Below are 24,114 nucleotides of genomic sequence, written 5' to 3'. Positions count from 1 at the left end.
AGCCTTTCAGAGGGCTCGGCCATGGCTCAGGAAAAAGGCATCATATCAGTCCCTCTGGAGACTCCGAGGCTGGCATCTAACCTCGTGCCGCGTAAGAGGTACCTACGACCCTGGGCCCCCAATCATCACCCTCGGTGTCCTGGACAGGGCAGCCGGGCGGCCTCTCCCTCTCCGCTCCTTTGACAATACTGCTGCGGCGGAAAGGACGTCTCCACGCCAGCCATCCCGAGGCGCACAGACCAGCGGGACCAACAAGACCAGCAGCAGAAGAGTCGAATTCCTCCTCCCGGAACTCCAAGGAAAGTTTCCCCGTTTTCAAGAGCGCGATTCTCGAATGAATCGAAAACACCCCTCAAGCCCCCGGGTCCTCTAGCCTCGGCGCGTCCCCCTCCGGCACAGACTCGGGCGCACGCGGTCCCGACCCTCCACCTTCCCCAAGAGGTCGCCTGTCACCCCAGCCGACGCCGACAGCGGGTCGCCGGCGGGGCAATCGCGGCGCTCCTCCAAAGCTCCCCTTTGCGGCCACGTTTGCCAGACAAAAAGAGGCCGAATTGGGAGAAAGCGTCGCAGGCTCACCTCGGGGCCGCGCTCTCCCGGCCTCGCAGTCGGTCGCCGAGCCGCCAGCTGCCCCGCCGGGCGCCTCGGAGCATTGTTTGGAGAGTGTGCGCGCGCGGTCCGTGCCCGGCTGCGGGCGGGTGTCGTCTGAGGAGCCCGGCGGCCGGGTCGCAGCTGCGAGCGCGGCTCCGCCTCCTCCGCCTCCGGTGACGCCGCGCGCCCGGCTCCCTCCGCACCTCCGCAGTCCCCGCCGCCCCGCGCCCTCAGCCCCGCGCGCCGCCAGCTCCCTCGCCGTCCGGCTCCAGCTCCCCAGCCCCGATTCCTCCAAACTCTCCACACCCGGCCCCTCCTCCACGTACCCCCTCCCGCTCTCGACCGTGAAGCTCCGCCCCAGCCCGAGACTTGGCGCTGTCTCACCCCCAGTGGAGTCCTATTTGCACCCCTCCTCGACGATGGTTCTGCATGGTTCTGCCGGGGCGAGTTTCAGTGTTTGCTGCCTTCCACGCTGTATGTCTAGGTGTCCTTTCATCCACCCAGCTCTGCGAGACCCTGGAGCGTGGAGCGCGGGGAAGGTGGGGACGGGGGCTTGGGATGGGGGAGAGTAAAGCACCAGTTCTGGAGTGGAGGAACAGAAAGTGAGGGGTCGGGAGTGGAACCGTGAGGCCAGGAGCCGAGACGGGATCCGAAAGCTGCGTGGGCACCATGATCGTCAATTGCTGTTGCCCTTGGGAGGGTGGCGCTAGACCGAGCCCGCCTGTTAATCCCAAAGGCTGGTTCTAGGTCCTGCTCAGTCTCTGGACTGATCCGAGGCCTCAGGCAAATTGCTTAATCTCTTTGAATTTTAGTTTTCTGAATATGGAATGCAAGGGTTGGACTGGAGAAAGTCGTCTTCCACGACGCTGGGACTGCCAGGTCTTCCTCAGGCCAAATGTTACACCTGTGTTTACACCGTTTCCATTAAGTGACTCATTCATTGAGATAGAAAGAGTTCGAGATAGTCCCAGGGCTAAAAATCTTTTCAGCGAAGGTACGGCAGCCTACGACCCAGTCAGTCCCCTCCCTTCCTCTTGGAGCCAGCGCCAAGGTCATCACCTTCTGTCTGCCTGGGTTGAGGGAATGTGGTGAATGGAACAGGAAGAAGACCCCCCCAAAACACGTCCTCTCTGCCCGCTCCTCCATACCCCGGGAGGCAGTGTATTGTAATTCCGATTAAGATCCTCTGCCCTTCAGCCCACCAGAAGAGCCTGACAGCTTCCGCTGCACTCAGAGGAGGAAAGCTGGTTCCCTCTAATTTCCTGTGTTCTCCTTGTGAACTGGTGGGACAGAGCAGAACTGGGAGGGTGAGGAGGAAGGTGGAGGGGGAGAGGGAGAAGACATGATTTTATGTTTAAAAAAAAAAAGAAAGATAGGAGGGACATAGTACTTTCTCATGCTCCAATGTCTTCGATTTCTCTGGTGTATGAATAGAAGGTATAAAGTGATGGAAGTGAGACCAACATTCTTTAAGTACCTACCTTATGCCGAGCAATCCCAGGAGAGGGACATCATCCCCATTTTATAGAAAAGTAAACTGAGGTACAGAGGGCCACATAATTTGCCAGGGCCCATCTGGTTGAACACTCGTAGTGCCAGGATTGGAACTCAGAACTGTCTAACTCCACGGATGAGCAATTTTACTCCATCATACTGCCCTCTTCAAGCACTGGGAGTCTAGCCCCACTTTTCTTTCTTTCCAAAGTGAGGGAAACCATTTGATCATACATGGAAGGAAAACCCTGGTTAGGTTTCATCAGTACCCAACAAAGCCAAGGGTTCCAGCTCACTAATTTACCAAAACCCAGGAAGCGGGTAAGTACAAAGAGATCTATCTATGTTGGGGAAATAAAATTAAAAAAAAAAATTAAAAATGACATCAGGAGGTACATGCAGTTCAGTGAAAATGGAAGAGGACAAAGCTGGGTGTTTGAGAAGTTCCTGGTTCCCGTGATTCAGGCTATTTCAGCTCTTCCTCTGTGAGGTCCCAGTGGAGTTACCCACCTTGCCGGAATGAGCACATCAGAGGCACTCACTTTCCCACTTTATTTTCTTCTCTTTACCTAATTTATCCTTAATACATGAACAGGCTAAAGAACATGATTACAAGAAGCAAAGTCTTGCTAGTGTGACAAGACTGGTGGTTCTGTGTCAAGGGACAGCAACTGAAAGGTTAATTTAGTCCCGCGAAACGAGCTGCGTTCTGAAGTGTTTTGCTGTGCTCACACAAAATAAATGCATTGTACTGTAGTTGCTGATATACAATGTGCATGTTTTTATGCCAGCAACATGGCCTTAAGGATGGCTTCATCTTGCCTAATGAAAAGAATCAAAAAAATACTTCAAAAGACTCACTTAGATGCACATAAAATGCCCATTTTCTTATGCAGTGCTTCACCAGTGACCGTTAAGTATGTTATCTCCTCAGTAAAGTCTCAGCAAGCTCATGAGTTTTAATAAACATTTCTACTGGAACTTCCAAATTGCACCCTGCAATGCAGTGAAGTTTGTGTATACAAAGCATTCTGGCTCTAGCTGCTTTTTAGTCCATTTTTATGACACCTTTAACTGCAGGGCTTGAGTTCCCTGATACAGATCAGATCTTGAAGAAGAGCGATTCCGTTTAGGGTTTTAGTCCATGAGCATCATACTGTACAAGAGAGAAGTTACATTTCAGAAAAAAGGACAAAGGTTGGGAGAGGTAGTGCTTGGGGGTGGATAAGGTAAAGCACTGCAGAATTAGAAAGGCAGAAAAATAAGATGAAGAAGTGCACAGTATTAAATTATATAGTCATGTGCCACATAACGACCATGTTTCAGTCAACGACGGACTGCCTATATGACAGTGGTCCCATATTAACTTCCTCTGCAGAGCCTCTCATTATTGGAAATGAGGCTAGGTGTGTCTGTACACATGTACATGAGCAATTAGCTGTCAGGCTTCCTGTGCATGTACTAGAAAAGGAGAAATTATAATAAATTAGCCACCTGTAGGCCCCAATGCTGAAAAAAAAAATGGAGCTAAAAAATGCCTGTAGTCTAGTGACCTTCTAGCTGTTATAACACTGTAGGGCAATGCATTACTCGTGTGTTTGTGCTGACACTGGTGTAAGCAAACTTATTGTGCTGCCAGTTGTATCACAGTATGGCACATATAATTATGTACATAATACTTGATAATGATGATAAATGACTATGTTAATGCTTTATGTATTTACAAGACGATAGTTTTATTATTATTTTGGAATGTGCTCGTTCTACTGATAAAAAAAGTTTGCTGTAAAACAATATGCCATGTTACGCCTCATATCTAGTGTTTATTTGATTGCATCATTTCCTCTTATGCTTGATTTTAATCTCGTGTTATTTTGTACAGTAACATGCGATACAGGTTTGTAACCTAGGAACAATAAAGTATATACCATATAGCCGGGTGTGTAGTAGGCCCTCTATGGTGTTCACACAAGGATGAAATCACCTAACAATGCATTTTTCATAGCATATCCCCATTGTTAAATGGCTCATGACTTTACTGAGAAAATGCTAGGTGGAGTACTTGAGGGGTTAGACATCATAAAGATTGGACCAAAGTTATCCCAGATATGATACATTCCCAGCTGAAGAATGGACCTCAATAAATAGAGGGAGGGAGGGGCGTCTCGCACTTTAAAGTGAGAAAGGTGTTCAATTTTAGTCAAGAAACAGTTATTGAGTGCCTTCTACTTATGAAGCACTGGGTGAGGTACTACAGGGAAAAAAAAAGAAAGATGAGTAAGAGACCAAATATAAGCTTTATGAGAGGGAATTAAAAGACATAAACATGAATAGTGGTTTTGTGAAGGAAGGGGGCTTAGGAAGGTAAGAAATATTTTAATTTGTGGACAATAAGGACTTTCCAGATTGAGAGAATGACATTCACCAAGTAATGGACATAGGAGAGACAGAGGACTTTTTCGGAGATTTGCTATCCAGTCTGGCTGGACTGTGGTTATTGGAGACAAGGCTGGGAATGTAGTGTGACACTGGACAGAGAAGGTTTGCTTTCCAAGTAAGCCAACAGAAGAGTGCTAACATATCTGAGCAGCTGAATGACATTATCCAAGTTGTTTTTCTCATCTAAATCTTATATCTTGGATTAGGAAGTGGGAAGAGAGATTGGAGGCAAGGAGACTGGCTTAGAGTTTCTATCTCTGGTCCAGATGGGAGATAAGGGGCCTGGATAAGGGAGATGGCAGGGCAAATGGAATGATACTTGTTGAATGGATGGTTTTGAAAGACATGAAGAGACAGATATGGGGACCAGCTACTTACTGATTCACTACGAGCAATAAGATGTTCACTAATAATAGCTTACATTAAGAAGCACTTACTTTGTGTCAGGCCTTGTGTGCCAGATGATTTACACGCCTTCTCTCATTTAAACCTCACAGAAACTCTGAGGTAGGTGATGTTACTGAGGGAAAGGAATCAAAGATGGCCAATAGGACTTTAGCCTCAGACACTGGTAGCTTCAACGATAGTATTATTAGTAGAAATAGGGAAGTCAGAGGACTTCGTCTGTGGTATCCTGAGTCTGAAGTCTGTGCTAGCCATCCAGTGAATGAAGCTGTCCTGCCAGGTGTGGTGTTTGGAGCCAGAGAAAAAAATGAATGAGGTTGGAGGAGTATGGTGAAGAAGGAGCAAAGATGATGTGAAGAGGTGAAGGGTTGGGAACACAGGAATATAGGGGAAGCCATGAAGAAAAAGAGTGTGAACCTCCTCTTTTAGACTTTTTAAATCTAGAGCAGCATGAAGAGAGAAGTCTCTTGGAGAACATAGCCAGGGAGGAGGTATTGTCAAGGGAAGTCTAGTTTTCGGTTAATTACACGAGGTGGAGAGTCTTTGAGACCACCTTAAAGTCTTAGTTACTTTGCTTATAACAGCTGGAAGTTCTAAAGGACCCCATGGAAGAAGTAAAGCAGATGGGAAGACAAATGGGATGGGAAAGGTGGGCTTGATAGGAATGCAAGGAAGAAAAAAGAGCATTTAACAAGGGGAGGAAGGGAGTGCAGATGGGAGAGGATGGAGCACTTGGAAGCCATGGGCATGTGCAAGTCCTGCCTTAGTGGCATTTGCATAGAGGTCCTAAAACCACTATGGAAGAGATTGGTAGGGTAAGAAGGAAAGGAAAAATGTCTTTGGAAAATTTGTTGTGAGGAGCCCTTCTGGGTCCCTTCTGTCCTGCTAGAAGGTGATCTTTCTCTGTAAGCCAGTTAAAGGCTGGTCCGGCAAGCATACAAGGCCGCGCTCCTCTTTGTCTTTCTTCCCAAGTGATAATCACTCTTTCAGTTGCCAACCCAGAGTTATCTTTTCCTTCTCTGAGGTGTGGAAATTCAAGCAATCTTATCGGTTAATCCCTGTCCTGCGATTACGGCATCACATCCTTGTGGCCTAACTTTTTTAAAATACCTTTTCTAACATCCCATTCTGACTTTAGTCCTAGGCAGTTCTCCACAGGATGAAACATTCTAAATAATTTACAGCATCACATTCCAAGTACTGAATGGATTTTTTCCCTCTAAACTGAAAGTTATTATTTCAGTAACTGCAGGACATCAGAATCTGAAACTACATGGGACTGAAGGCCAAGGGTTCAAGATTGTTATGATCTTTCTTTGGGCCCAAGTACCAAAGAGCTCAGATGTCAGGTGTTTAAAAAAGAAAACACTTTTTTTTTCCTTTTTATAATATAATTACAGATAGACGTGCATTCAGAGACAGATATATTATTGCAAACCTCATTTTTTCAAAATCTTACTGTTATGAGTTGAATTGTATTCCCTTACCTCCCCACAAAATATATTGATGCCCTAGCACCCAGTACCTGGAATGTGACTTTATTAGGAAGTAGGGTCTTTACAGAAGTGACCAAGTTAAAGTAAGGTCATTAGGTAATCTTTAACCCAGTATGACTGGTGTCATTATAAAAGGGTCACATTTTTGACTCAGAGACAGATGTACACAGAGGGAAGACAATGTGAAGACACAACAGGAGAAGAGGCCAATGTGATAGAAGTGATGCATCTCCTAGCCAAGGAATGCCAAGGGTTGCCAAGTGAAGAGAGACAGGAAAGATTCTTCCCTAAAGCTGTCAGAGAGAGCCTAGCCCTTGCTTTCAAACTTCTAGCCTCCAGAACTGAAACAATAAATTTCTATTGTTTTAAGCCACCCAGTTTTCGGTACTTTCTTATGGCAACCCTAGAAAACTGATATAGTTACTAAAATAAAAATGTTCCAATGAATGATACATTGCTTCTAGGTAAAGATTTTTCAAAAATCCACTCAAATCAGGAGACATGTTAATTAATGCCCACTACAGATGAAATGCCTTAAAAAGGAAAGAAATTCTGGCACATGATACAACATGGATGAATCTTTAGAACATTAAGCCAAGTGAAATAAGACAGTCACAAAAGGACAATTGCTGAATGATTCCACTTACATGAGGTATCTAAAGTAGTCAACTTCATAGAGACAGAAAGTAGAATGGTGGTTTCCAGGGCCTGGGAGAGGAGAGAGTGGAGAATTAATGTTTAATGAGTAGAGATTCAGTTTGGGAAGATGAAAAAGTTCTGGAGATGGATTGTGATGATGGTTGTACAACAATACGAATATGCTTAATGACACAGAGCTGTATACTTTAAATAAAGTTAAAATGGTCAATTGAATAATAATTAATTAATTAATTAATTTTTAATTCTTTAATATCACCACGTATTTGACTCTTTTTACCCCATCTATCTTCCCCAATCCCCTACCCTACCCTCTGGGAACCACTAGTCCTTTGTCCATGTCCATGAGTCTCTGTTTGTTTGTCATGTTCATTTGTTGCTTTTAGGTTTATATCCCACATATAAGTGATGTCATGTGTTTTTCAACTTTCTCTGTCTGGCTTATTTTGCTTAGCATGATTATCTCGAGGTCCATCCACGTTGCCACAAATGGCAGTATTTTATCTCTTCTTATGGCCAAGTAATATTCCGTTATATATATGTACCACAGCTTCTTTAGCCAATCATCTATCGTAGGACCCTTTGGTTGCTTCCATGTCCTGGCCACTGTGAATAATGCTGCTACGAACATTGGTGTACAATTATCTTTTCGGATACGAGTTTTAAATTCTTTGGGGTAAACACCCAGTAGAGAGATTGCTGAATCATATGGTAGATCAATTCTTAGTTTTTTGAGGAACCTCCATACTGTTTTCTATAGTGGCTGTACCAATTTGTAGTCCCATGTGTATGAGGGTTCTTTTTTCTCCTCTCAAACATTTATTACTTGTCCTGTGGATAACAGTTATTCTAACAGGTATGAGATGGTATCTCATTGTGATTTTGATTTGCATTTCCCTGATAGCTAGCGATATTGAGTATGTTTTCATGTTTGTTGGCCATTTGTATGTCTTCTTGGGAGAAGTGTCTGTTTAGGTCCTCTGCTCATTTTCTGATTGGATTTTTTTTTTCTGTTATTGAGTCATATGAGTTCTTTGTATATTTTAGATATTAGGTCCTTATGAGAGGCATTGCTTGCAAATATGTTTACCCATTCGAATGGTTGTCTCTTTACCTTGTTGACAGTTTCTTTTGCTGTGCAGAAGCTTTTTAGTTTGATGTACTCTCATTCATTTATTTTTGCTTTTACTCTCCTTGCCTTTGAGGTCAAATTCATAAAATCCTCTTTAAGTCCAAAGTCCTTAAGTTTAGTTCCTATGTTTTCTTCTATGCATTTTATTGTTTCAGGTCTTATATTCAGGTCCTTAATTAATTTTGAGTTAATTTTGGTGTGTGGCGACAGACAACAGTCTAGTGTCATTCTTGTGCAGGTCGCTTTCTAGTTTTCCCAACACCATTTGTTGAAGAGGCTTTCCTTTCTCCACCATATGTTTTTGGCTTTTTTTAATCAAAAGTTATTTGCCCATGTAAATATGGGTTTACTTCTGGACTCTCAATTCTGTTCCACTGGTCCGTGTGTCTGTTTTTCTGCTAATGCCATGCTGTTTTGATTACTGTCGCTTTGTAGCATAATTTGAAGTCAGGCAGAGTGATGCCTCCAGCCTCATTCTTTTTTTTTCAGGATGGCTTTGGCAATTCGGGGTCTTTTGTGCTTCCATACAAATCTGATGATTTTTTGTTCTATTTCTTTAAAAACTGCCTATCAGATTTTGATGTGGATTGCATTAAATCCGTATAATGCTTTAGGTAATAAGGTCATTTTAACTATGTTGATTCTTCCAATGCAAGAACACGGAATATCTTTTTATTTCTTTGTATCTTCTTCTATTTCTTTTAATAGGGTCTTATAGTTTTCAATATATAGTCCTTCACATGTTTCATTAGATTTATTTTTAGGTATTTTATTCTTTTTGTTGCAATTGCAAAAGGAATTATTTTTTCCACTTCTTTTTCTGACACTTCATTATTAGAGTATAGGAGTGCTATGGATTTTTGAACATTGATTTTGTATCCAGAAACTTTACTATATTTGCTTATTGTTTCTAGTAATGTTCTTGTGGAGCCTTTAAGGTTTTCTATATAGAGAATCATGTCATCCATGAATAGTGACAGTATGACTTTTTCGTTTCTTATTTGGTTGCTTTTTATATCTTTCTCTTGTCTGATTGCACTTGTAATATATTGAATGTTATGTTGAATAACAGTGGCTATAGTGCACAGCCTTGTCTTATTCCTGATCTTAGAGGAAAGGTTTTTAGGTTTTCACCATTAAGTATAATGTTGGCTGAGGGTTTGTCATATATGGTCTTTATTATGTTAAGGTACTTTCCTTCTACACCAATTTTGTGAAGTGTTTTGATCATAAATGAATGCTGTATATTGTCGAAGGCTTTTTCTGCATCTATAGGTATGATCATATGATTCTTATTTTTTTAATTCGCTTATGTGATGTATCACATTAATCGATTTACATATGTTGAACCATCCTTGTGCCCCTGGGAAGCCCACTTGATCATGGCGTATAATCTTTTTAGTATGTTGCTGTATTCGGTTCGCTAGTATCTTATTTAGGATTTTTGCATCTGTGTTCATGAGAGATATTGGTCTGTAGTTTTCTTTTTTGTGTTATCTTTACCAGGTTTTGGTATTAGGGTTATACTGGCCTCATAAAATGAGTTGGGAAGTATTGACTCCTCTCCGATATTTTGGAAGAGTTTGATGAGAATAGGTATTAACTCTTCTTTGAATGTTTGGTAGATCACTGGTGAAGCCATCTGGTCCTGGATTTTTACTTTTTGGTAGGTTTTTGATGATTGTTACAATTTCCATACTGTTGATTGGTCTACTTAGATTTTCCAGTTCTTCTTGATTCAGTCTAGGAAGGTTGTATTTTTCTAAGTACTGGTCCATTTCTTTTAGGTTATTAAATTTGGTGTTATATATTTTTTCATAGTATTCTTATATGATTCTTTGTATTTCTGCAATGTCTGTCGCAATTTCCCCTCTTTCATCCCCGATTTTGTTTATTTATGTCTTTTCTCTTTTTTCTTTAGTGAGTCTAGGAGGAGTTTGTCAATTTTATTAAACTTCTCAAAGAATAAAATGGTCATTTTTAGATTATATATATTTTATCATGGTGGTGTGGTGGGGTAGAAACCACCTATGTTTCTGTAAGTAAAGTGCTTCTTTTCGAAAAATGGAACAGGTCTGAGAAATTTCATATTACTTTTTGATCAATGAGCCTTAGTCAATCAGAAAGTTAACCGGTTATAAACTCTTGTTAGAAACAGATGGATTCATAATTCTATAAAATCACAGAAGCTCCTGGCCTATTGCTGCCTGATAAAACATGGGAAAACATCACATACTTTGTTGTGGTTCAAAGTCCCATGGCTTTCTCCTTGTTTTCTCCAAGGCAGCTGTGGTTTCAGTTTTACTAGGTCAGTAGGCTTTAAAATGTCCTGACCTCTACATTGTTTTTATTGACTTCTCCCGGAAGCATTCTGTGTAATGTTACCTCTGAGACTAAGTTATCGTTCGCCAAAACCTAGTATGTGAATGTCATTATATGACTATATCTTAGTGGTTTTTACTCACAAAGGTAAGCCAGTGTTCTAAATCAAGTTTTCCTGAAAATCGCTCAATGGTAGGGGAAAAAAAAGTTGTTGTTGTTTTTTTTTAATCTAAAAGGAACATTTTATTTGCCATCTGTTGTAAAGTTTTATGAACCTGTTGAAAAACAAAGTGTTTCCTTTGCTAATTCACCCTTGAAGTGAGGTGGCCTTTTCTCTTTCCCTTTTTTTTTTTCCTTATGGGTCTCAAAGGAAATATACCATAAAAGGATCTTAAGACAATCTTTTAGACACTCAAAGCATTTTACTAATAATCAGCGTTTGCCCTTGCCAGGAGTAAAATCCCATTTTGATACAGCACAAGTAATTTTGAAGAACTGTCTTATTTCTCCCCATGATACGCCACATGGTGAATCAAACAAACAAAAATTCTTTAACTTGCTTCCTCTTTTCAGATTTTTAGAGCATGAGCTCAGTCACAAGACAGATGTTACACGATTTCTGTATAGGGCAAGGTAGCGTGATGTGAGGGCGACACATAAACCTTCCCATCTAGGACCTGCAGATACCTGCAGTCTTCCTTCAATTACAGGTCCACGGTACATAATTGACATATATTATCTATAACCTATCTATGCCAACCCCAGAGTCTTCAACAAACACTGACTTTTATTAGCAAATTATTTCTCCCTGAGTTATAATGTTATAGAATTAATATTCTCAATCTAAATCTCAATAAAGTGGCATTGGGAGGACTTGCATAATCAGACCAGCAATAATCAAGTAGAGAAGACTGAAGGGGGAAAAAGTGATTGGTTAATTGGTGTACCAGATCCTCTGTGTAAACTCCCAGATACCAGCACTGTACACAATGTCACCATCGTTGCTCTTATTGGAATCGGGACGATCTGCTTGTGGATTTACATTCCTTACTGGTCCTAACATATAGCAACAGTGGCTGAGAGACTCCCAGAGGGACGCTTGATAGAATGTCCAGTGACCACAGACTGTAGCAGAGTCAACAAGCTTTTCAGTGACCAATCAATGAGAGAAGGGGGCACCAAGTCTAGAAACTGGAAGGGGAGCAAAAGCTTGAACTGATTTACTGGAAAGCCCCGGGCCTTGTTAAGGAGTCTTTAGGATAATAGCTCTTTGGCTGTTCAGTTTTTTCCCTTTTAGAAGTAGCAGTAGTGGTTGGCTGGAGAGATGCAAAGAGAGCAGAGTGGGAAGAGGGTCAAAAGACACGTGATAGGGATGATTAACAAGTAGGCTTTGTAAGCAGCAGCCTAGGGGACACCTGCAGCTCTTCCTGACATGCTTGCCCAGTAGGGGTTGTTTGAATGAGAAAACAGCTTCCAAAAAGATGTAACACAAGAGTATAAAAGGAAAAGAAAAAATGTGCATTTGTGAAATGAGGGAATTGTAGAGTTTTATTTGTGAGTCTCCTTTAAATAAATCTTTTATTATCTAATATTCTCACCCATAGGTCAGGGCTCACAGGATGACGAGAGCTGGTGTTTTGCTCAAAAAGGAATTTGCTTTCAAACAGACATGTATTCACTAATCTCTTTTCTTTAAAAAAATAAAACAAACACAAAATCTCTTCCAACTCAGCTGACTAAGTCCGAGTGGGGATGACAGAAGCATTCACTTGTATAATTCCACAGAGCTAGTGTCCAGAATGAAAATAAATGTGACTTTTCATATCAAGGCATAGTGCTGCTTTGTGTGTAATTCAATTAAAAAAGAAGCATCACAATGCTATTGTATGACAGGAGATAATATAGAGATTCACGTCTTTGGGGCTACAGTACGGATAACCTGTGCCTGATAGATTAGCATCAGTATCTTAAGAGAGCCAGAAGGGGACAATTCTTGGTTTCCAAGGGGCTATACTTGGAGGTTGGGGAGGGGAGAGCAATAGGAAAAAAATCCCCATACCTTCCATGGTCAACTGGTTAGCCCAGATACATTCTAGATAGTTTTGTCTCATATTTACTGATATTGCCCATACTGATAGAGCTTTGATAAATATCAATTGTGTCATCATATATGTGAGATACCTATCTGTCCATCTATGTATCTATGTATCTACACATGTATGTATGTATGTATGTATGTATGTAACTACCTACCTACCTACCTACCTACCTACCTACCTACCTACCTATATCTCCTTGTTAAGATGCTAAGTTACCAGATAAAGTCAGACACTTAAATTTGATTTTAGCAGGACTTGGAAAGAATTAAGTGGGGTGTCATCATTTTCACCTTTGGAATTCCTTTCCTGACTGTCAAAGCTAAGTTGAATGTCCCTTCTTGGTGCTTTCACTGGCTTCAGCATCCTTATCTATAAAACACAATTAATGATACTTTTCACAGAAATTTGTTTTTAAAATTAAGTAAGCTAATTTATACAAAATGCCTAGTTAAGAACCAGGTATCTTAGTTCATTTGGGCTGCTATCACAAAGGACCATAGCCTGGTGGCTTATAAACAGCAAATGTTTATTTCTCACAGTTCAGGAAGCTGGGAAGTCCAAGATCAAGATCCCAGCAGACTCAGTATCTGGTGAGAGCCTGCTTTCTGGTTCATAGAAGGCTGTCTTTTTGCTTGTCCTCACACGGTAGAAGGGGCTTTGAGGAAGCTCTCTGGGGTCTCTTTATGAAGGCACCAATCCCATTCATGAGGGCTCTGCCCTCTTGACTTAATCATGGCCCTAAGATCCCATCTCTTAATACCATTACTTTGGGGGTTAGGTTTCAATATATGAATTTTGTGGGGGACCCAAACAATCAATCTATGGCACCTGGCATATACCATGTTTTCAGTAAATAGTGGGCATTGTTAGAGCATTCAACGGAAAGTTAAATCCTTTTGTTTACTCACATAGTATGTTTTTATTGAAGACAAACCTTGTGCCAGGCTTTAAGCAAGGGCCTGATGATACATTGATGAGCCCAACAGATAGGTGTCCTGACTTTCTAAATCAGACAAGAATGGTATGTGTGTGCATGCAGGGCATTGTGTGTGTGTGTGTGTGTGTGTTTGATGGCAAATAATGACAGGAGCTCTGAAGGACTAATGTTCTATAAGGTCACAGAGCAGGAGAGCTCCGTCAGTTATAGTGTCAAAGAGGTCCTCCCTATAAACTGACATGGTTGCTGAGATTGCAAGGATAAGGGTTGACCACTTGGAGGGTGAGACCTGAGACAGAGCAGGATATGGGAAAGGGTCTCTGTTCTGTTGTGGTTTAATGTCATACTCTTAGGGGATGAGGATATTTATCGATGTGAACTTGGAAGAACTAAATTCCAGTGCTTTTTCTGGCACAGGAGTTGCTATACTCTGACATCACAGGAATGGGTGTGGAGGAACGTAGACAATGCAAAGGAGTGGGTTTAGGGGTTTACAGGAAGACACCTGAGGGAGGATTATGGAGGCAAGTGGGAAGGCACCAATAGGATCCTGGAGCAAACACAGGAGCACTGAGCTAAGAGTCAGGAGAGCTAAATCCTATTCCTGGCTAGTTGTCTTAGTTTACAGATGAGAAAACTAGGGTTCAAAAGATTATGATTTACCCAGGAATATGCACTTGGTAAGTGGCGGAATTTAGACTAAACTCCAGGCCTATTTATTCCAGATCTTTTACTGCACCATAAATGGAAGATTTGAGAAAATAACTGCTAAGGCTCCTTTCAGATGTAAAGCTCAATATTATGAAAGATTCCTATGGTGCTTTCTCAACAGGAGAGAGAGAGAGAGAGAGAGAGAGAGAGAGAGAGGAGAGAGAGAGGAAAGAAAGAAAAGGAAGGAAGGGAAAGACAGGTAAGCAAGGTATCTTAGAAGGAAAGAAAGAGAGACAGTGATACAGAGAGAGACAGAGTGAGAAAGAAAAAGAGAGAAAAAGGATAAAAGAAAAGAAAAAAATCTTAAATTCTATCTATGACTTTTCAACTTTGGAATATGTCCAATTTAATCATTTATAGAACCATTAAAATCTACATCAGAATGATCACCAATTGAGGGTTTTGTCTCCATCCCACTGTAAGGGCAGTCACTAGGAGAGATGTGAAACTTCACCACCATATTATCATAATGGTTATTTCAGCCAATGCTTGATTATCTGCCAAATGCAGGGCAAGCCATGGAGACATGAACCCCTCAGAGAGTTCAAAACCGTTCTGAGTCATTAGCTCCAATAGACTCACAACTCCAAAGGCAGCCAAACTAGAGGTTTCTGCTTAGCTTCATTCCCTTAACCACCTCCAGGCTATTGTTTGGAGCCTATAGGTTAAGAAATTAGAGATAACACACAGCAAAGAAACAATTTACTTTGCACGCAGGACAGACAGAAAATTAAATCGCTGGCTGAAATTTGGATTCTGAGTGTAGGCAATGCCTTGTCCTTTTACTCCTGCGCCAAACTTTCTTCAGCTACTCCAGATATAAGGCAAACATGCTTGTCCTGAAGGCCCTTTTGGCATTTCTTTATTCTCTAAGCCACAGCGACCAGACACAGTTCTTCATGCCAATGTCTGCTTCGCTGCTCTCCCCTGCCACACACACACTATTTCTGTTTACACTTTTGTAAAAAACTTAAATGTCTTGGCAGTTAAACATAATATCGAAGGCTCCATGGTGTTTATTCCTGTTTCTTCATTAGAAGAAAGGAATCATGATAAAAATTGTTCTTTGCAGTTCTAATGGAATTTAAACATTTTAAAATAAAACTTCGGTAAGAGACATATGTCCCCTCCTCACCAAAACACCCTCATTTTATAAAGCAAATGTTTAAAAAAGTGGAATCTGCTTTTTCTGTGGAATACTCAGGAGTGACATTGGTACTCATTATTAACAACACATAGCAACTTCTCCTGGGCTCTCTGGTGCAGAAAAGAGAAACCTAGTAACTAAAACTGAGATATTCTGATGTGACATTATATACAAAAATAAGTCATCTATATAAAAATAAGTCATCTATAAAAACAGCATATTAATAGTAACTTATTTTTAACCAAAGTTACAGGAAAACAGAAGGATCTTCTCAATGCTTATCCCAAATTCCATTATTTAAGAATTTTCAGTTACCAGAGGAATATCTAGACGTGCACAAATCAGAAAGCGCAGTTAATTTATAAGAGGGTTGAGAGAGACAATAAGGTCAATTCTCAGTAGTACACTTCAAATAAAACTGGATGCGTTCTAAGGAGCAAAGGACCTTATTTTGGGATTAGACCATTAGATGTTTCTGTTGAGAAACGTCATCTATGTGTCATGGAACCCCGAATCCCAGATATACCCTAAAACTGGCAACATTAGGTCTTTCATTGGAGAGTCACTTTATTTATTTTAGAAAAGAAAATATATTGTATGTGTTTTTGTTAAAGATATTGTTGCTCTTTGTGATGCTAACACCAGTTCAGGATAAAGACACATCCCTAGTTTCTCTCAATAACCCACGATGTGTGTATAAACTATGAGTTTATATTCGCACTTTTTTAATATAATATATTTAGTCTGTATCTTTTAAGGTTAACCAGTTCTATTAGGTTTCCAACTACTTTGCAAAGTAATACTTCATTTTACTTTCACCAAATGCTGCCATTTTCTACCTTCAAAGGGTAATCCTACTTTTCTGTAGACCTTCAGGGAAGCAGTTCATGATCTATCATCACGTCTGCAGATTTTCCTTAAATCTCTCTTGGTCTTCCCCTAATCTTCAGTACACAAGTTCATCCTAGACACATCTCCTTAAATCTGTCATCATTGGTGGAGTGCATTCATCCCACCAATGAGTTTTTCCTTTCCTTATTTTCTATTTTAATCAGTCTACCTATGAAGTTTATTTTCTCACCACCACTCCCCCTACCCCCCGCCCCAATCTAAATTCTATTCTTCCTTCAAAGTTCATCTCTAGGTCATTCCCTGCACTTTCCCATCATGTCTTTTCTCTCTTGCCAAGGTTATTCCCTACCTGAATCACTTTTGTTACTGTCTATGTGCACAAGGACACCTGAAATAACTGGGAAAGCAGGTTATTTCAACCTGAAAAAGCAGACGGGGATTCAATGGATTATAATATTGGTAGATGAAGACCATGCAGTATATAGAGCATCTATAGAGTTCATGGAAGCATCTGTGTGAAAGAAGGGCAGGATGTGGAAGGAGGGTATATGAAAACAAGATTTGTCCAGTTTTTATCATTTTTGATGTCTTTGTTCTTGGAGGTCTTTCCTAAAAACATGGTGGTCATTCAGAAGGCAATACTAATTTTGTTCCCTCTTTCACATCTAGTACACAACTCAGTATACACATGAGCATGTTAGGCACTCTAAAACCTTTAAAAGTTAGAAAAAATAATGATTGGTTTCTTTAAACATGTTCAGCTTTCTTTTTATGTCAACTTACAATGGCGAGGAGTAGCAAATAATTAGACTTTTAGGGAATTATTCTTTGGAGAAAAAGTACCATTTATTGAGTGACTTTCATATATATGTGTAATATATGTGTATATATACGTATATATACATATATGTATATATATACATATATATATGCGTGTGTGTGTGTGTATATATATATATTATATATATATATAAAATCACATTTAATTCCACAAGATAAGCATTAATTTATCCAATTTTACAACTGGTAGATTTGGGGAGAACAAGCAACTTACTCAGGTTCATAGAACCATTAATTTGTTGATCTTGTATTTGAACCTGGACCTATCTGATGCCACAGCCCTTTTCACAGAATCCCAATCATATGTCCTGCATAATTTTTTTTTTTTTTAATAAAGAAGGTAGTGTTTAGAGATACCCATCACTTTGTAAAGAAATGGCCTGGTTTTACGAGGATGAAGCAGTCTTTGCTTAATGGGTTGGAACTCTGGCTTTGGCAGTGCGCTGGCATGGATTTGAATGTCAGTTCTACCCTCTAACTAGCTGAATGACTTTCTGCAAGTTCATTAGCTTCTGTCTCCGAGTCTTTATCTGACAAATGAGAGTTCTAACAGTATCTTCCTCAGAGGGCTGTTTTTAATAGTAAATGAAATTAGTGAAGAGCCAAGTAATAAGGAAGTACCATAGGTGAAAAAAGCAAGACAAGCAGATTGTTCCTTGAAAGCTGGACTTACTGATAAGGGTAGCACTCTTATTGCCTCCAGCTGATTTCTTTGTAAAAAGATTATTTTCTATGGATGGTCTGATCATCTTTCCACCTCCCCCACCTAGCATTGTGCTCAAATGCTCACTGCCTGATTCACAGAGAAAGAGCGCTAAGCACAGTGAATGGTTTGACTATGGGAAGAGAAGAATATGCAGCTTGAAAAAGGCAAGGAACTGCAGCTTAAACACAATGCAGACTGAGGTGATAAACAACCTTGGTAATAATGATGTTATGTTTTTCTGTGGATCTCAAAGCCAGGTACAGACTGCAACCCCAATGCCAGTCAGCAGTGTATCAGGGCTGTGCAAACGGCTTCCCCATGTTGCCTGTGGGGAGAAAGCACAGCACAGATTAAAGACCCTACTTTGCAGAGAAGAAAACAGAGGTAACTCCACAAATCAGGAGCATGCTCAGCACTAGGAAAGGATATCCTTAAATCATACTCTGGAAGTTGTTCAGTTGCTCTAGCCACAATTGATACAATTTGAGGTGGTCCCTTCCATCTATAAAGACCTAGATGCTCTTAACCTTTTTTTCAACTCTTTTTCTACCTCTAGCAAGCCTCCTGTCAAGACTCCTGTTTCACTACTCCTCACCTTCTTATGACAATTAGGATTTAATCATACTGTTTCTGCTAATAGTCCTGCCTTTGAATATAAATGAGAATGTGGCTGGCAATTTGAATGGCACTCCCTGCCCCCAAAACTCCTTTTTTTAACTGATTCTGGCAACTCCTGCTCCCAACACACACACACACGCACGCACACACACACACGCACGCACGCTGACACACACTCACAGATTTTTTTTTTTAGCTCTTCAAGACAAATAAAAAACTTGTCTTTTTTTGTTTCCCTGGTACTAAATCTTTCAGTCCAGAAACAAAAAGGGAAACAGAACTAACTCGATCGGCATCCATCTCATGCCCTCACGGAGCAAGTGCACCAGCTGCAATGGGTGCGGGTCTCCTACTCCAGGGAGGTCAGCCTGCAGCAACTTCATGCACCAAGAAGGTTTACACTGACTGCATGTTTTCAGTCCTCAAATAGATAGTGAGCGTGCGTGATCAATAAACAAAAGCACTGACAAAAATATTTCGAGTTGGACGGAGAACAGAGTTTGCACTCTTGCTCCCCACTCCCCTCCCTTCTCAACCTCTCGCTCAGCATCTTACTTCACTGCCGAGCTGAGCTCTGGCAGAGCATGAAAGGTCAGTAAAGCTTTCATAATTCCCCTTGTTACTTCTCTGAAAACATTTTCCAAGAATCATTGCCTTTCTCTTTCTCCTGACATCTTCCTTATCATGTATCTTTGTTTTTTAGAAGTCACACTTGAGATATAATTTGTATATAGTAAATTTACCCTTTTTAGATGTTGCAGTTCTATGAATTTCGACAAACATATAGTCATGTAACCACTGCCACAATTAAGATATAGTTCTATCACCCCAAAAGTTCTCTCACATCCCTTTATAGTCAATTTCTTCCTGCTATCTCTAGCCCCTGGCAATTGCCAATCTGAGTTCTGTCCCTTTTCCCTTTCTTTTTCTAGAAAATCGTATTAGTAGAATCATACAGTAGATGGCATTTTGAGTCTGGCTACTTTCACTCAACATAATGCTTTTTAAATGTGTCCATGTTGTTTCACATAGTAGTAATTTGTTCTTTTTATTGCTAAGTAGCATTTCATTATATAAATATACCACAAAATGTTTACCCATTCACTAATTAGTGAATATTTAATTTGTTTCTGGGTTTTGATAATTTTGAATAAGAATTCATTTTGAAAGGTTGTTTTGCAAATTAAGTCAACCTTGCCTTATAGCAATTTACTGTAACTTACTCATGCAGCAATTAACAATTGTACTTTTAGTTTGATTTGATATTAAGGAATTATCTTTTGAATTTTTAGCTGAAGTATTTGTTCTGAAATATGATCATAACCAGTACAGGCTGGTCATGGGAACTTGTCATAAATGTTCCAAAAGGTAGCTTTCTTTCTGATATTGTCACCCCAGTCTTGTGACCTTCCACATGGAGAACAGAACACCGCTTCTTATCCATACCTGCACAGGCAAAGGCGCTGCTGGCTGAAGGGACTCAGCTGTAGGTGCCGGAGATCTAGCAGTTCCTTTTGCAATAAGGCAAACAATTGAAGGAGAATGGGTTTCCAACTTTTCCCATAGGAAATTGGGAGCCAAACTGTAATTCTTCAAACTATTAAATTTCAAAAATTAACTACCTGAGAAGAACAAAGTTACATATAAAAATGTCAAAGTTCTAAGATATGTAAATGCTGATTTATTACATAGCATATGCACTTAAAATGGAATCTGTTTTAGATACACTTGCTTCAGGCATGATAGTGTTGCAACATGCTGTGGTATCCATTGCAAAACTTTTGCTATTTAAACTTCTCTCTCTCTCTCCAACCTTGTTCTTTTCCCAGAAAAAAAAAGGGAGGGGACAAGAAAGAAGAGAGAAAAGGGGTAAGAGGGGTAGGGAGTGGAAAAGAAGAAAGGAGAAAATCTGGGCAATGATACAGCACCTTTCATCTTAGAATCTCAAAAGTTGTTTTCAAATCTATTCACTTGGTATTACCTGATTATCAGGACACGGGAGTCTCGGGAGGACCTGGAATGGGTTTTTGCGGAGAACCACAGTGCAATGTTGAATTTTATATGTCAACTTGGCTGTACCATGGGGTACCCAGATATTTGGTTAAATTTTGTTCTGGATGTTTCTGTGAAAGTGGTATTTGAATGACATTCACATTTAAATTGGAGGACTTTGAATAGATCAGATTACTTCTATAATATGAGTGGGCCTTGTCTAGTCAGACGAAGACCTGATTTAAACAAAGACTGACTTCCCAGGAACGAAAAGGAATTCTGCCAGCAGACTGCCTTTAGACTTGAACTGCTACTCTTCCCTTGTTCTCCACCCTTCCAGCCTGCCCTGCCCTGCACATATGCATATATATACACATATCCTGTAGGTTCTGTTCTCCGGGAGAACCTTGACTATGCAATTCACAGAGCAAGTCAGAGGCAGAAGAGCAGCCACCTGGGTGAAGGCAGGAGAGTGCAGTGGTTGATGACAGAGGTTCTGGAGCCAAATTATCTGAGTTCTAATTAAGGCTCTGACAGTCATCAGCTTGTGCTCGGTCACCTTATTAGGGTGGCATTTCTACCTACCTTATGGAAATGTGAAGGGGCAAGGACTCTGGAAACTCAGCTGCAATTATTATTATCATTAATAGCGAGTCCTAGTGACACTTTCCCAGGAACTGGCCCGCACTGTCAAAGAAACGTACCACTTCTAGAAACCCTGAAAATGGCAGTCTTAAAAAGTTTTGGGAGCACTAATCAGTTACATAGAAGTAAGCATTTCCATCAAGATTTATTTTCTTGCTATTGAGTTTATCACTGTGTGAGATGTCTTACCTAATTTAATCCTCCAAACAAACACGCAAAGTAAGCATTATTTTCTCAAGTTTGTGGGTGAGGAAATAGGCCAGGGAGGAGAAGGGCCCTCCTGAGGACACATGACAAAGTAATAGCACAGATCTTGTGAGACTTGTTACCACAATATCAAACCAAATGCAAGCGCACATGTGCATGCGCGCGCGTGCGCGCACACACACACACACACACACACACACGACCTGCCTAAAGAATTACAGAACTACTGCATTTGAGAAAATATTAAAGACAATTTATCCCCACCCTCCCCCAAGCCATAAATCTCTTCTTTAGCATCTGCCTAAGCAAGCATTGACCCACAGTTGAATATTTTCTGCACAGGTACTCAATGGTCATGGAAGCAGCTACCTTTATTTTTGAATAGCTCTAATGGCTTTGAGTTTTTTCATTTATTTATTTTGTATAGTAAGTTCAATCTATTTCCCAACATCTTCTAACCATTGGCCCATCCTATACCCGAAGCCATGCAGGCTATTTGCACACAGGTATATATCCCACTTGTCCAGTTCATCTTAACTTGAATGATATATATGGCAGAATAATTTTGAAATATTAACTAGTTTGTTTCACCACATTTCCACGAACACCTTTGTCCTTCCTCCACAAATTACCAAGGACATTCTTGTCTACTGCCCCAGGGAAGAGAAGACAGCAGAACACAGAGGGCAGAGGCTCTTCTGGATGCCTGGAAGGAACAGGGTTGGAGCAGAAAGATGGCTGCTTCAGAAAGAACTGCCTGGATAGTAATGAGGGACAGTACACATGGCCCTGGGTACCTGATGACCAGGGCCAGGCAGGACAATGGGCTTCTCAAGGATGCCAGATTTGGATGGGTGATGTCCAAAGACTAGGTGAACCCCAGACTCCAAAATGCCTTAGACACAATGATTGGGCAGGAAAAGGGAACTGTAACTCACTGGGTTTAAGTCTACCACAAAGTAAAGGCATGAAACAAATTTTAGTTGGATTATAGAAAAATCGAGTTACATTTCTTATCCAACTGAGTGTATAGAATGAGATGTACATTGGCTTTTACTCATCCTTGAAAAGAAACTAGTGGAAATGATTTTTTGTTTTGATACTGGTCCCATCCTCAGAGGGTCTGCATGTAAGAGTGAGAAATCGTGGTCCCTAGGAAACTCCCTGAGAGTCACAGAAAGGTACTTTTATCTTATCTTCATTCCTCAACTCATTCCATCCAGTTATCAATATTCTTTCAAAAGCCATTTGTTAAATGCTTGGGGTATGTTTGGCATTGCACTAAATCATCAGAAAATCAAAGACAAAAAAGCCCTTGTTCCTAGGAGGAGAACACTAAAATGTGAGCAAGTGCAATTAAATGACAACATTAAATTGGTTATGCTCTGTGCTTGACACATATTATTTTATTTAATCCTCACAACAACCAGTGAAATAAGCACCATCGTTAACCTGTATTATTGATAAGGAAATCAAGGCTTAGAAAGTTAATAACATTCATAGTGTCACACAGTTATATAGGGGCAGAGCAAAAATTCAAATCCAGGTCTGATCCGGAACAAAATTATTTACCCATTATATATAATTGCATCCTAAAGAATGCACGATAGGCATTTTAAAACCCAAAGAGTTATAAATGTTTTCTTATATTTTTGCTATATTATCACCTATAACAGATTAGCAAACTCTTTACCTGTTTTTGTAAATAAAGTTTGACTGACATACAGCCACAGACATAAAAACATGTCTATTTGTTTACATATTTTGCTGTGGCTACTTTATGCTTAATAGCAGACTTTAGTAGTTGTGACAGAGACAGTATGGCCTGCAAAGCTGAAAATATTTATTATCTGGCCCATTCTAGAAAAAGTTTACTGACCTCTGAATAATGCGATGGAAAATTATGACAGCAATATGTCACCAGTAATTTGACTAGATAATGATCTTTTTAATCAGGAACTACATTCTTCCATATGTATCTTGAAGTAGTTTCCTTGTATTAGACTTTAAATGATTTTAGAAGCATCAGACCATCTTTCTAGGTCTCTGTGACTGAGTTTATCATATTTTAATAGAAATTAGTCATCTTTATATGTTCTTGAGTAGTAGCCTCCTGAATTTATTGAATGTTCCAGTATCATGAGTAATAGACTTAAGGATCTCATTTTTGATTAGTTTGGGAATGAATAATACAGCCTAACCATCTTTGAGAGAAGGACAGAAATAATTACTTTAAAACTTGGAACATTATCTGGGTTTGGGAGTGACAAGATAAGTGATTCTGCCGGGATTATCACTTTTGAATTAATGCCAGTCATGGCATGCCAAGAAAATTTCTCTCACAAGCAAAAGGAAGCATGCGTAGGGTGGCTAGTACACTCGTTTACAAAACAATATATACACTGTATGCATTGATATGAATCCACACATACGTACACACACACACACACACATTTCAGGCACACAAATATTCTCTCTGTTGAGATTTATTTTGTTATAATTTCTCTATTATTTCCAAGAGATAGAGTTAGCCCTGTCTTCTCTATGTTTCTCTTCTCTTCTAATACAAAATTTAACAACATTTGCCTTGGCCTTCTTCCTCTCATGTCAAAATCATAATGGTGATTTCAGAGTAGTTTGCATGCAGTCTTGCAAATCATTCTCCTGCCCAACAGTTTCCTGTTATGCCTCATAATCACCATTCTCACTTCTCTTTAAATTTGCTTCCTGAACAAGTGTCCAAGCAGTGACGGGATAGTCACACACTGCTAGAATAATGACACAACAAGGAAGATTCGGGGGACGCCCATCCACCCAAAGGTGGTAT

General features: G+C 40.3%; 1 protein-coding gene across 1 annotated transcript in view; it reads right to left on the bottom strand.

The window, feature by feature from the left end:
* The window catches only part of PRAG1 (PEAK1 related, kinase-activating pseudokinase 1), a 63,867-nt gene extending 63,156 nt beyond the window's left edge, over positions 1-711 (bottom strand). Inside the window, 1 exon segment of the mRNA XM_039846485.1 lies at positions 577-711. The gene's annotated coding sequence lies outside the window, so the exon portion shown is untranslated.
* Between the last annotated feature and the right edge of the window lie 23,403 nt (positions 712-24,114).

This window comes from Pteropus medius, unplaced genomic scaffold, assembly GCF_902729225.1.
Source record: "Pteropus medius unplaced genomic scaffold, Ma_sr-lr_union100, whole genome shotgun sequence".
NCBI lineage: Eukaryota > Metazoa > Chordata > Mammalia > Chiroptera > Pteropodidae > Pteropus > Pteropus medius.
This window is presented reverse-complemented; position numbering and strand designations above follow the sequence as displayed.